A 13,277-nucleotide genomic window follows, 5' to 3' on the forward strand; every position below is an offset into this window, starting at 1 on the left:
AAGTGACCTTGACCTTGATCATATGTGACCAAATGTGTCTCATGATGAAAGCATAACATGTGCCCCACATAATTTTTAAGTTTGAAACAGTTATCTTCCATAGTTCAGGGTCAAGGTCACTTCAAAATATGTATACAATCCAACTTTGAAGAGCTCCTGTGACCTTGACCTTGAAGCAAGGTAAACCAAACTGGTATCAAAAGATGGGGCTTACTTTGCCCTATATATCATATATAGGTGAGGTATTCAATCTCAAAAACTTCAGAGAAAATGGGAAAAATGGGAAAAATAGCTGTTTTTTAGGCAACATTTATGGCCCCTGCGACCTTGACCTTGAAGCAAGGTCAAGATGCTATGTATGTTTTTTGGGGCCTTGTCATCATACACCATCTTGCCAAATTTGGTACTGATAGACTGAATAGTGTCCAAGAAATATCCAACGTTAAAGTTTTCCGGACGGACGTCCGGACGGACGGACGGACGTCCGGACGGACGGACGGACGGACGGACGACTCGGGTGAGTACATAGACTCACTTTTGCTTCGCATGTGAGTCAAAAAGAAGGGGGGAGAGAGAGAGACAGAGAGACAGAGAGAGAGAGAGAGGGGGGGAGAGAGAGGGGGAGAGAGAGAGAGAGAGAGAGAGAGAGAGAGAGAGAGACAGAGAGAGAGAGACAGACAGACAGAGAGACAGACAGACAGACAGACTATACAAACAGACAGAGAAAGAGATGGACCTACATCAACAAACTGAGCAACAAATACCAACGCAGCTTAACAGCGAAACTAAAACCAAATCAATATTAACCGCTCTTTCGTTCGACAAACCTTATATTACATGAAAAATGTGGGTCAGTTTGTTTACCAGCGTGCATGTATGAACACAAAAACCACCGTTATTTGAGGTGAAATGACGTAAAACCTAATTGCGCTCTCATCGGAGGTGTTTTGACGTAAGAACGGAGGTTCTTAAAAACGAAATATGATATATTTACTAAAAATAACAACTCAAGGGGATAGAAGAAAAATATGCAAGTGCTAATCAATTATAATACCGCAACATTTTCAGCACTTTTAATGGACCATTGACGTAAATGTAAATAACAAATACCTTTAGATAAATATCGTTGACAAGCCCACCAGCGAAAGCATTCCTCATCAATGCACGCACGCACGCAAGCACACACACCCACACGTACACAACATCATGCTCGCACACACACACACACACACACACACACACACACACACATCGATAAAGATTTTAGTAATCTTTTTCTCGCCGAGTAGAACGGTTTTTTTAAGAAAACACTTAGCTGCGCATTTTAATCTAAAAGGAGGCAACAACTTTGTGGAAAATTATTTTTATTTGATTAACTTTTGCGTAATACCTTCTATTAGCACGATACAATATAAACAATCGAAGTCTTTTGAGGTTCTTTTTTTCGGGATACGTAAAATTTGCTTTCATGTAGGCGGGGATGTAGCTCAGTGGTTAGCGTCACATATTGTTCTTGAACCAATTCTTCGTCAGTAGTGGGTTCGATCTCCGGGTGTTATTTACATCCGAATGCCAACTACCTGCGTCAAAGAAAGAGAAACATGTCGTGGATCGACATTATGATCATGACACGCTTTCTGCCTCGACTAGCAGACCGACATTTCTTGTTGAGGAAATTCCACCATACCAAAACACAAATCGCCAACTTTACCACAAGTAGACAAATGGAAATGACCTGTACGTCATGTGTCAAGAAATAGCTCTAATATCAAAACAAAACAAAAATAAAAACGCTGTCAAAATAAATGTTAGAGCACTGAATTTGATTTTGGTTTCGGACATTTGTCCTATTCTTTCTTGAACATTTTTCATATACCTCTGGTTCTGTTATGTAAACCTTACCTCATCTTCACACTTTCCAAAAAATGCCAGACATTTACAGAGTTACAAGAAACTGCCTGTCTACAAATATGTTCGTGGCAACTGACAGGGCGTACCAAGATCTCGGTAAAAAGGACATGAAAGTTCTGGGGGTTCCTGTCTGGCTTCGACCACTTTTAACAGCGCACTAAGCCTATATAGGGGAAAGTCGCCAAACCCGGAACAGTTAAGGCGAAACAACCGTACCAGACAACAAAATGGATATTGCAAAGCGTTCTTTATATTATCATATATACTAGAGTCTATTAGTAAATAAACGAACAACATAAAATAAAATAAAAGTCACGCAACTCATCAGACTGATCATCATAAAAATGTCTGCACCTGTTCCAGGTTGGACGCATGGGTGTGTAAAGTGGAACACTGTGTCGTCAAACTTGAAACACATACAAAAACACACTGACTCTCTTTCTAGCTCTGTCTGTGTCTCTCATACACACATAAAATTATACACCTACACACTCTCAATCACACGCACAAAAGTACACTTTGCCACACACACAAGAGAAATAAAAACGCCATAACATTTTGATTGAGACATTTTATTAAAATGTTTTTTTGCCCCACATCATATTGTGATTTTCACCAAGGAAATAACAAATCAGAAAACAATTTAAGCCTAAAATGTGGGAAAAAAAAGATAAATTAGGGCTAGGTATAAAAAAAACTGAGAAACAAAACCTTAAAGTAAAATAAAAAATAAGATAAGACCCGATTTCGCAGACAATGTCCTGTTGTCTTCTACTGTGAGCGCAGTCATCGTGTGATCACTCTGTGCACTTCTGGCACTGTATCATGCCCTCAGGGGAGTTGGTGCCACACATGAAGCAGTACCACAAGATTTCGCAGCTTCATTTGTACCCCTCTTCAGTTGACAAACAGATATAAAAGGGCTACCTGCCCAATTGACTAAATGTAAAAATCAATACGCATAAAGTCTGAAAGCAAATAACTAAGAACAGATTTAAGAACTGGTTTTGCAGACAAAAAAATAACTAAGTACAGATTTCGCAGACAAAGTCCTTTTGTCCTCTGCTGTCAGCGCAGTCCTCGTGTGCCCACTGTGTGCACTTCTGGCACCGTATCATGTCCTCAGGGGAGTTGGTGCCACACATGAAGCAGTACCAAGTGCTTGCCTCCAGGATAGAACGTATCGTTAAGAATGTTCCCCTTTTCTTCCTCTGAGCAGAAGATGTTCCCCACTTGTTTGTCTGAGCAGAAGATTGTGTAGCTTCCTTCTTTCCTCTCTTCTGTTGACCTGCATTCCCTTTTGCAGGGGAAATCTACAGCTTTTGCTTGTGTAAGGAGAAGATGTGATGATTTTTTTCTCGTGATCTTTGTGGTTGTGCGTTGCAGGACATCAGCGGCAGGTAGGCTTACATTTGCTGCTGAAACCAAGCAATCATAATGACAGAATCTCTGTTCCATGTTTGCCTCTCTTGTGTGTTCCATCTTTGCCGCATGGCACCTGCATGGATTTTGAGTTAACCTGTTGGATACACGTGACGTTTCAAATTTTTGTCTCCGTTAAAATTATTGCAAATCCATGAAGGTTTATCACAGCAATCAATACTTTATGTGAACGTATATATAGATAAAGAGTAATACTACGAATTGTAGACGGTCGAAATAAGAAGAAGAAGGAAGAAAAGTTTAAAAAACGTACCTCTTTTTATATTTAGTCAAGTTTTGACTAAATGTTTTAACATGGAGGGGGGAATCGAGACGAGGGTCGTGGTGTATATGTGTGTGTGTGTGTGTGTGTGTGTGTGTGTGTGTGTGTGTGGTGTGTCTGTGTGTGTGTGTCTGTGTGTAGAGCGATTCAGAGTAAACCGATCTTTATGAAATTGTTCATGAAAGTTCCTGGGTATGATATCCCCAGACGTTTTTTTTCATTTTTTCGATAAATGTCTTTGATGACGTCATATCCGGCATTTTGTAAAAGTTGAGGCGGCACTGTCACACCCTCATTTTTCAATCAAATTGATTGGCATTTTGGCCAAGCAATCTTCAACAAAGGCCGGACTTTGGTATTGCGTTTCAGCTTAAAGGCTTAAAAATTAATTAATGACTTTGGTCATTAAAAATCTGAAAATTGTAATTAAAAGTATTTTTTTTATAAAACGATCCAAAATTACATTTATCGTATTCTTCATCATTTTCTGATTCCAAAAACATATAAATATGTTATATTCGGATTAAAAACAAGCTCTGAAAATTAAAAATATAAAAATTATGATTAAAATTAAATTTCCGAAATCGATTTAAAAGCAATTTTATCTTATTCCTTGTCCGTTCCTGATTCCAAAAACATATAGATATGATATGTTTGGATTAAAAACACGTTCAGAGAGTTAAAAAGAATAGAGATATAGAAAAGCGTGCTATCCTCCTCAGCGCAACCGCTACCGCGCTTTTCTGGATTGTTAATTTCACTGCCTTTGCCACGAGCGGTGGACAGACGATGCTTCGAGTGTACGGTCTTGCGGAAAAAATGCAATGCGTTCAGTTTCATTCTGTGAGTTCGACTGAGCTTGACTAAATGTTGTATTTTCGCCTTACGCGACTTGTTTTGTTTTGCCGCGGTTGCTATTTTTCTTGCTGGAATAACATCAAGGAAAGTCACTAGACATTTCTGCAAAACAATTGTTCATGAATTGTTTCCCGTTGATCGCATATTGAGGTGTTCCAAGTTAGCCGACTGTTCCGGGATTGGCGACTTTCCCTTACACTCCCTGTGCCCCATTTGCAATTTACATATTTAAACATTGACAATCACACGATCGATTAAAGCAGAACGTATGTGCAATTAGCAGTACCGCTGTTTAATTCCTAAATACAACATCAAGCTCGTGACGTGCCGCTTGTTTCTTGCAACAGTCAACAAACAATGATCCGGTTCACATTTTGCATCAGTCAACAAACCATGATCCGGTTCACATTTTGCATCAGCCAACAAACCATGATCCGGTTCACATGTTGCATCAGCCAACAAACCATGATCCGGTTCACATTTTGCATCAGCCAACAAACCATGATCCGGTTCACATGTTGCATCAGCCAACAAACCATGATCCGGTTCACATTTTGCATCAGCCAACAAACCATGATCATGTGTACATTTTGTATTAGTCAACAAACCATGATCACGTTTACATTTTGTATCAGTCAACAAACCATGATTATGTTTACATTTTGTATCAGTCAACAAACCATGACCATGTCCATATTTTGCATCAGTCAACAAACCATGATCATGTCCACATTTTGTATCAGTCAACAAACCATGATCATGTTCACATTTTGTATCAGTCAACAAACCATGATCATGTTCACATTTTGCATGAACCAACAAACCATGATTATGTCCACATTTTGCATGAGTCAACAAACCATGACCATGTCCATATTTTGCATGAGTCAACAAACCATTGATCATGTTTACATTTTGCATGAGTCAACAAACCATGACCATGCTCACATTTTGTATTAGTCAGCAATTCTTGATCATGCTCACAGTTCCTATTCCCAGAATACCAGCGGCTGACATGTCAGACGGTTGGTATAAATATTAGATGATAAAATGACCTCATGCGATAGTATTGGGTAAACGTACTCAAGAATATTAATGTCAGTACGTGTCACCAGCATTTAGCTATATATTTCTGAAATGTTACTTTGTGGCATACGGTGCCTCTAAGTAACTGTCACTATCTGTCACTAAATGACACTATAAAGTCCTTTAATGCTCTTTAGTCACAAGAAAGGAGAAATCCCCTTCACGTCCATTCCAGAGACTCTGATCCCACTATTTTACAGAAAATGCACAGAATCGTCAAAGGAGGGCAGTGTCTGACAAAAACGGATACTCTCTAAGAGCACACAAAAGGGCTAAAGTGACAATTTCCTGATCGCGAAAAGTTTAAAATTGCTCAGGGAAATGCCAGAAATAACCTGTTGAAAGAAAGAGACGAAAAAGAGAAGAAGAATAAGAAAGGTCAACTCAGTCTCTCTGTCTCAGTTCAGTCAGACGGCTTTTTTTGTTTGTTAGACTGATAAACTGTTGAGTTTTGAAGACTAAAGTCACGGACAAGTTGTAGTGATTTTCGGAATGGTTAAACTTTCCCAAAATGGGAGCTGTTTATCAAAGTATTCTGCTAGAAAAAAAAATAATGTCACTCGATCAGGTCCTGAGTTTTTTAATCATGCAAAATAGCTTTCAACAGGCAAAACCTCAATTTTTACACCCCCGGTATAGGGGTGTGTATAGGATTCGGTCGACGTGTTTGTTTGTTTGTGTGTTTGTGTTCGCATATAGATCTCAAGAATGAACGGACCGATCGTCACCAAACTTGGTGAACAGGTTCTATACATTCCTGAGACGGTCCTTACAAAAATTGGGACCAGTCAAACACACGGTTAGGGAGTTATTGGTGGATTAAGATTCTACAAGGACTTATAGAGGGACATATTAATGGTCAAAGGGAAATAACCTTCTCAGTTGGTGGCAGTGAGAATGGTAAGGACGGGGGTGTTTTTCCTACCTCGGAGGAATTTCTTGTTTTGTTTAGGCTTATGTATGTGACCATCAAGAAATGTCTTATCAGTTATGTGTAAATTGTCAATGTAATATATTGCATGGGAAAGGACAAGTATGTTTACTTTTCCCTGAATTGGGTTCTCAGGATGCACCCTTCATCTGGTACCAAGCTGGGTACTCGTGCTAGGTTAATAAAGACAAAGCTTCAGTTCACAGTTATTTAGATACAGAAGATGGCTACATTCCAACAATTATCTATTACAAAATCCTGTTGCTACTGGACAATATAATTATGCTGATAAATTGCTTGAGAATGTAGACCATCTGCTTGCGAATTTGTCTTCAAGCCATGATGAACAATAATAATAATTAATCAACGGGCTATACTAAAAGTTGGCTATGCACCGATGGAAACTCAGGACTGCTGAAGATGACTTTGCTATGTATCTACAAAACAATCAGGCGCATTAAGTAATCAATGGACTCAAGGAAAATCAGGCGTATTGTTGTAAGTTACGGCACCCAAGGGAAATCAGGTTTACTGGCCTGTGCTACTGTGCACCTATGAAACATCAGGCCTATTGTATCATGTAGTGTGCTATGCATACCAACGGGAAATTCGGCAATCACGGCAACTGATGTGTTCTACACAGAAAACCAAGCCAACTGGGTGTAATATTGTGGACCCAAAGGAAATCAGTGCTACCGCGCTGGGGTATAGTTGGACCAACGGGAAATCAGGCCGACGGTAGTGTGCTGTGCACCCATGGGATTTGTGCTACAACGATACGGAATGCCAACGAAGTAATCCGTAATTGAGTGTGTCCAGTACATGTTATTTAGTGGTTAATTAGTTCATTAGCTTCATACTATGAGTTACGAACGAACGAAAGCTTCCTCATGTGGGTTTTTTTCTCGGTTTTGACCTCCTCAGTTCCTTCCTCTTTACTCCAGGGATGGCCACATCGTTCGCCCGATCGCCAGGGGCGAGTAAAAAATACGCCGGGCTAGTAGAAACCGCCTGGCAACTCGCCCGGCTGGCCAGTGAAAATTATTGTCAAATGCAACACTTCTTGTTGTATAATCGAGTTTCAAAGACATATAAACAGTGCAGATGTATGATACAAGATACAAGAAGTTTTATTGTCCTCATCAATACAAGGAAATTTGGCATGTGTGTGGCAAGACATGATACACTGATACATAGACATTTACAAAACACAACTGAAGTTCAATATCAGCACACCCTTACGCAACATACCCACTACTTCATACACACAGGCTACATGTGCCCCTCGGACGTACGCAACCCACAATTCACCCAGTCATACAGCTCCACATGCACTTACTCATTCATGCAGCACTCTAGCACCCGGCCATGTACAACTCACACACTGGAACCCTCATACGGCTACATATTGCATTATAACACCCGCACAAACATTACAACCTGAAACATCGTACTAGATCGTACTATGTACCGGGCCAGCAACATTTCTGGCGGGCTAGTAACTTTCTTGAAGTTACTCGCCCGGTTGGCGAGTTAAAAGTGTGAGATTTGGTGGAAGCGAATCGAGTGAAATGGTCGTATACAAATACGTGCAACAGTTCGTGTGTTTTTAAAAGCATTTAAAGGCACAGTAAGCCTCCCGTAAACCATCACAGATACTGTCAGGCTTTTACATACAGTACAAACACCCTTCCATTTGAACGCTCACCAAACGGGAACATCCTAGGTGCCCTACGTAAAGAGCGAGCAATTTTCAAAGAATTAATTTTGCGGATTGTGTCAGAGACAATCGGACCGTGGTGCGTTTTGGCGCTAGACCTAACTTTTAAAATCTAAATAATAATTGACAGCTTGTTACACAAACATTCTTAAATCATAAAAGAATTCTTTTTTTTTATCAAGACAAGATCAGTACAATTCGAAGTTTTGAAAGTTTGAAAAAAGAAAAGCCCAGAAGCAGGGTCAAGCAAGGTCGTGGTTCTCTTAGCAGACGACGGTTTATACCTATCCCCAGTTCCTCTGAACAGTCAAAAGCCATCGCTAGAGTTCTTGTGAACCACAGCCGTTTGTTTCGTGCATAGTCAGAGGTACTTAATAACGTGCTATTGCAGATAAGCTCACAGCGAGTCGCATTCAAATTACTAACTGACGACTACATTGTGAAAAAGGGAAACTTGATCACACGGGTTCACGATGGCTCAGGGGTAAGATAAACCACGCAAAAATAAATTCTTTGAAATTTGCTCGCTCTTTTCGGAGGGCACCAAGGATGTTCCCGTTTGGTGAGCGTTCAAATGGAAGGGTGTGTGTAAAAGCCTGACCGTAGTATCTTTGATGGTTTACTGGAGGCTTACTGTGCCTTTAACAGCATCTTTCCAATTGCGAAATGGTTATTTTTAGTTGTCTGTGCTTTAAAACCATAAGCAGACGAAGTTTAACCAATTAACATTAATGAAAATTACTTCCGCCTCTCTGTCTGTTTTTGTCTCTCTCGGTACTTTTGTGTCTTTGTTCCATGATGTTTGTTAATGAACACATATGGGCAGGATATGTGCATGAAATCGAAATGTGATTGCTGTAATCATTGGAATTATTTGAGTTTTGTTTCTGTAACTCCTTTCCGGGGTCCGGAGGCTTAAAGAAAATACACTATCGTCTTGTATTGTACTCTCTCGAGTCTTTGTCTCTCTCTATATGTCTCTGTGCAGTGCAGATAATAAAATATATGTGTGTGTGTGTGTATACAATCATGTGTGTGTGTGTGTGTGTGTGTGTGTGTGTGTGTGTGTGTGTGTGTGTGTGTGTGTCTGTCTGTCTGTGTGTGAGTGTGTGTGAGTGTGTGTGTGTGTGTGTGTGTGTGTGTGTGTGAAGTTGATGACGAAGCGATACAGAAAAAAGTGCTTCACACAAAAATATGTTCCACAATACCACTTGACGTGGCTAGCCATATTCTTCACCTTTGCTTTCCCAACTCACGTAAAGATTGTTCAACATGTTTGGGTTCCAGTGGATTACATGTTACGCAAGCGACATTTTAATTTCCAAAGCAGCGCTGAAAGTTCCCAAAATGGGGCACTCGCGCCTTTGGCTAGTACTTCTCATAATTTACTAGCCAGAGAGCAAATTTTACTTGCCAAAGCAACCATTTCAATTCAGTGTTTCAGCAACTTTACTCGCCATTTACAGATTTCTACTCACCATGGAGTAAAATACTCGCCACTTTCAGGCCTACAAAGAGACATTTTAAAACTGGAAATTAATTGTATTGATAAATGTCGTTTTTATATTTAGTCAAGTTTTGACTAAATATTTTAACATCAAGGGGGAATCGAAACGAGGGTCGTGGTGTATGTGCGTGTGTGTGTGCGTGTGTGTGTGTGTGTGTGTGTGTGTGTGTGTGTGTAGAGCGATTCAGACTAAACTACTGGACCGATCTTTATGAAATTTGACATGAGAGTTCCTGGGTATGAAATCCCCGAACATTTTTTCATTTTTTTGATAAATGTCTTTGATGACGTCATATCCGGCTTTTCGTGAAAGTTGAGGCGGCACTGTCACGCCCTCATTTTTCAACCAAATTGGTTGAATATTTGGTCAAGTAATCTTCGACGAAGCCCGGACTTCGGTATTGCATTTCAGCTTGGTGGCTTAAAAATTAATTAATGACTTTGGTCATTAAAAATCTGAAAATTGTAAAAAAAAATAAAAATTTATAAAACGATCCAAATTTACGTTTATCTTATTCTCCATCATTTGCTGATTCCAAAAACATATAAATATGTTATATTCGGATTAAAAACAAGCTCTGAAAATTAAATATATAAAAATTATTATCAAAATTAAATTGTCCAAATCAATTTAAAAACACTTTCATCTTATTTCTTGTCGGTTCCTGATTCCAAAAACATATAGATATGATATGTTTGGATTAAAAACACGCTCAGAAAGTTAAAACAAAGAGAGGTACAGAAAAGCGTGCTATCCTTCTTAGCGCAACTACTACCCCGCTCTTCTTGTCAATTTCACTGCCTTTGCCATGAGCGGTGGACTGACGATGCTACGGTCTTGCTGAAAAATGGCATTGCGTTCAGTTTCATTCTGTGAGTTCGACAGCTACTTGACTAAATATTGTATTTTCGCCTTACGCGACTTGTTAAATATTTCCCTTGCCTGCAGCGAAACAGCGAGTAAGTCCTGCACAAACCGGGAGATTGTCTACGTGTACATTTTTAACTGACAAGCATGTCAAAACATACTAGTGACATGGATTACAAATACACAAAAACGATTTAAAAAGACAAACAAATTGATATTATGTTTTGTTAAAAAATGTTTCATAATAAATTTACGGGAGTATTAATGCTTTCTATTTGCAATTTGAGTGTAGAAAGGACTGAAAATTCATGTCACGAATTGAACACCAGCCTTGAAGAACGATCCACAGAAGTTGATTTCGTTAGATAAAAAACGCTGTTTCAATATAATCAACTCCTGGCCTGCAGAGAAAAAATAAAGAATATTTTCACAAATGGTGCGAACAATATTTGAACAGACGTCTTACCTTCCTCATTGGTCATCAAAAGAATGCTAAGGAGGGAGAACAAAAACACGTGCAACTTGTTCACCTCGCTTACACGCACAACTGTCTGCTGGTATTCACACTGGTCTCTTTCGAAGAAATACTCCAAAGGTCTTGAGACGACCTGATCCGACTGGGGTCATAGTGCAAGTTAATGAATCACAGCACTCCTCGGCCGCCACAAAAGAAGCGGTTCACTGGCCAAGCTCCACACATGCTGGTGGCCAAGACTAAAAAATGGACGGGTATCTAAATGCATAATGCACTTCAAGAAAGACTGTTAAGCGAAGGCCGCCACAGTACAAAAGTTAGTTGTTGTTTCCCCCCCAGAGTGGCTATGTCAGCGACCTCAGACTGTGCAGAACTAAATCTCGTTTTGCAAAAAAAAAGAGAGAATGGGTTGCAGTTACACACACACGCACACACTCTCACTGATCGAAATGGCGATTACAGAGATACGGGATCAACTAAACGATCACAGACGCAACGCTCACACGCATTTGAGGGTTGAGCGGCTCGCACTGATTAATTTAGAGGGAGGGAAAAGGGCGTGCAATAAGCACGATCGGCGCCGGAGCGCGCCAAACACTTAGTCGCTCTACGTTGCGCGAGCGTTGACAGTTTTGTCATGCGCACTGGAGCGGTGGATCGATGAGTAGAAACAGACGACAGTCTGGGCAGATTTCTCTGCGGGGTGAGCGGGCAACGACGCCGACACCCGCACCTGGCATCACGTCGTCTTGGCAACAAATGTCACAGCACTGCCGGTGTGACGTCAATGTGACGTCAATCAGTCAGTGCTGCGAGAGGCGGCATTGTTTGGGCCACTTTTGTGTCCTGCTGCTAACCGAAGACTGGTGGATTCAAGAGAATGCCAAAGACCAAAGGCGCCAGAACCAAGAGAATGATTTATTTTCATCCTGTATGGTGGCTTGAGGTTTAAATGAGGTTAACCAAGTCTATTGACGAAATAACTTCCGGTGTCACGTGATTTCCGTCTTCGTGACCACTCTCATTCAAACTGTTTTTAATATCTGTTCAGTTTCTAATACAAATGAAAATGGCAGCGAGGTGAATGCATTATAGGATTTATTACTTTTGTGACTGTTGGCAAAACTGTCAAAGAAAAACATAGGAGAGTAGTATAGCGACTTTGGAATGAAAAGTAGATGCCCTTTTATGTTGTTTTAATCTTACTCATCGGATCCAAGCATTAAGAAATAAATTGAATAAAGCTGTCTTTATGTGCCTGTGATGCAAAGAAAAGCTACTGAAGAATGCCGTACGGACAAAGAAGTAGGGCGGGGACGTAGCTCAGTTGGTAGCGCGCTGGCTTTGTAGCCAGTTGGTCGCGTGGGTTCGATCCCCACGTTCGGCGAGAGATTTATTTCTCGGAGTCAACTTTATGCACACTCTCTTCGGATCCCACGTTCACAGCGAAAGTCTCAGGGTTTGGAAAACACGAAGACACGCATGCATCATCTCCCGTCTCCGATTATCATGATCGTATTTCGATACTTTGACGAGACAAACCCAATGCTGGTGTGTCGAAGAAGACAGCCACAGCGGGCTTGTTCGAATCAAAGTATCACACCATATCTTCAACGTATTACCAATACCTGTCCCAATATAGACCAGTTGGTCTAAGAGGACGTTAAACCCTAATAGTCAGTCAGTCAAAGAAGTATACGAGATGAAAGGGAGGCACTGATATTTCACTGAGCAGACGGGGGATCATGTTTTCTAAATGACGTCAGTTGGCGGTTTGGCTTTGTGAGGTCGCGTCACTATTAAGGTACGCATGAAAATGGACTGACGCTGTTTGCTGTTCGTTTTGATCTTCGCCCTTGACCTGATGTTAAGGACGAGCTGGAAAAAGAGCATATTTGTGTTACCATAGCATGTCCAGTTCATGCCAAGATTGCCGAAAAGCTTTGTTGTAAAGGATGAGTGAAAGACGCATTCCGTTTGCACAAGAAAAATATTGGGGGCAGGAAAATGAAAGAGAACTTTCTCCCTTGAACAAACCAACAAAGGACCTAACAAGGAACAACCAGGAGCAAAAATACGATTGTTTAAGCCTGTCATTAATTGAGCCCGAAGTCGACTTCGCGGCGAAGACTTCGCGAAGTCTTTTTACCACCAAACTTCGTGCTAAAGCTCCGTGCGGCCAGCTTCGCGAAGTCTTTTTACCACCAAACTTCGTG

This window comes from Littorina saxatilis, linkage group LG1 (genome assembly GCF_037325665.1).
Source record: "Littorina saxatilis isolate snail1 linkage group LG1, US_GU_Lsax_2.0, whole genome shotgun sequence".
NCBI classification, from domain to species: domain Eukaryota; kingdom Metazoa; phylum Mollusca; class Gastropoda; order Littorinimorpha; family Littorinidae; genus Littorina; species Littorina saxatilis.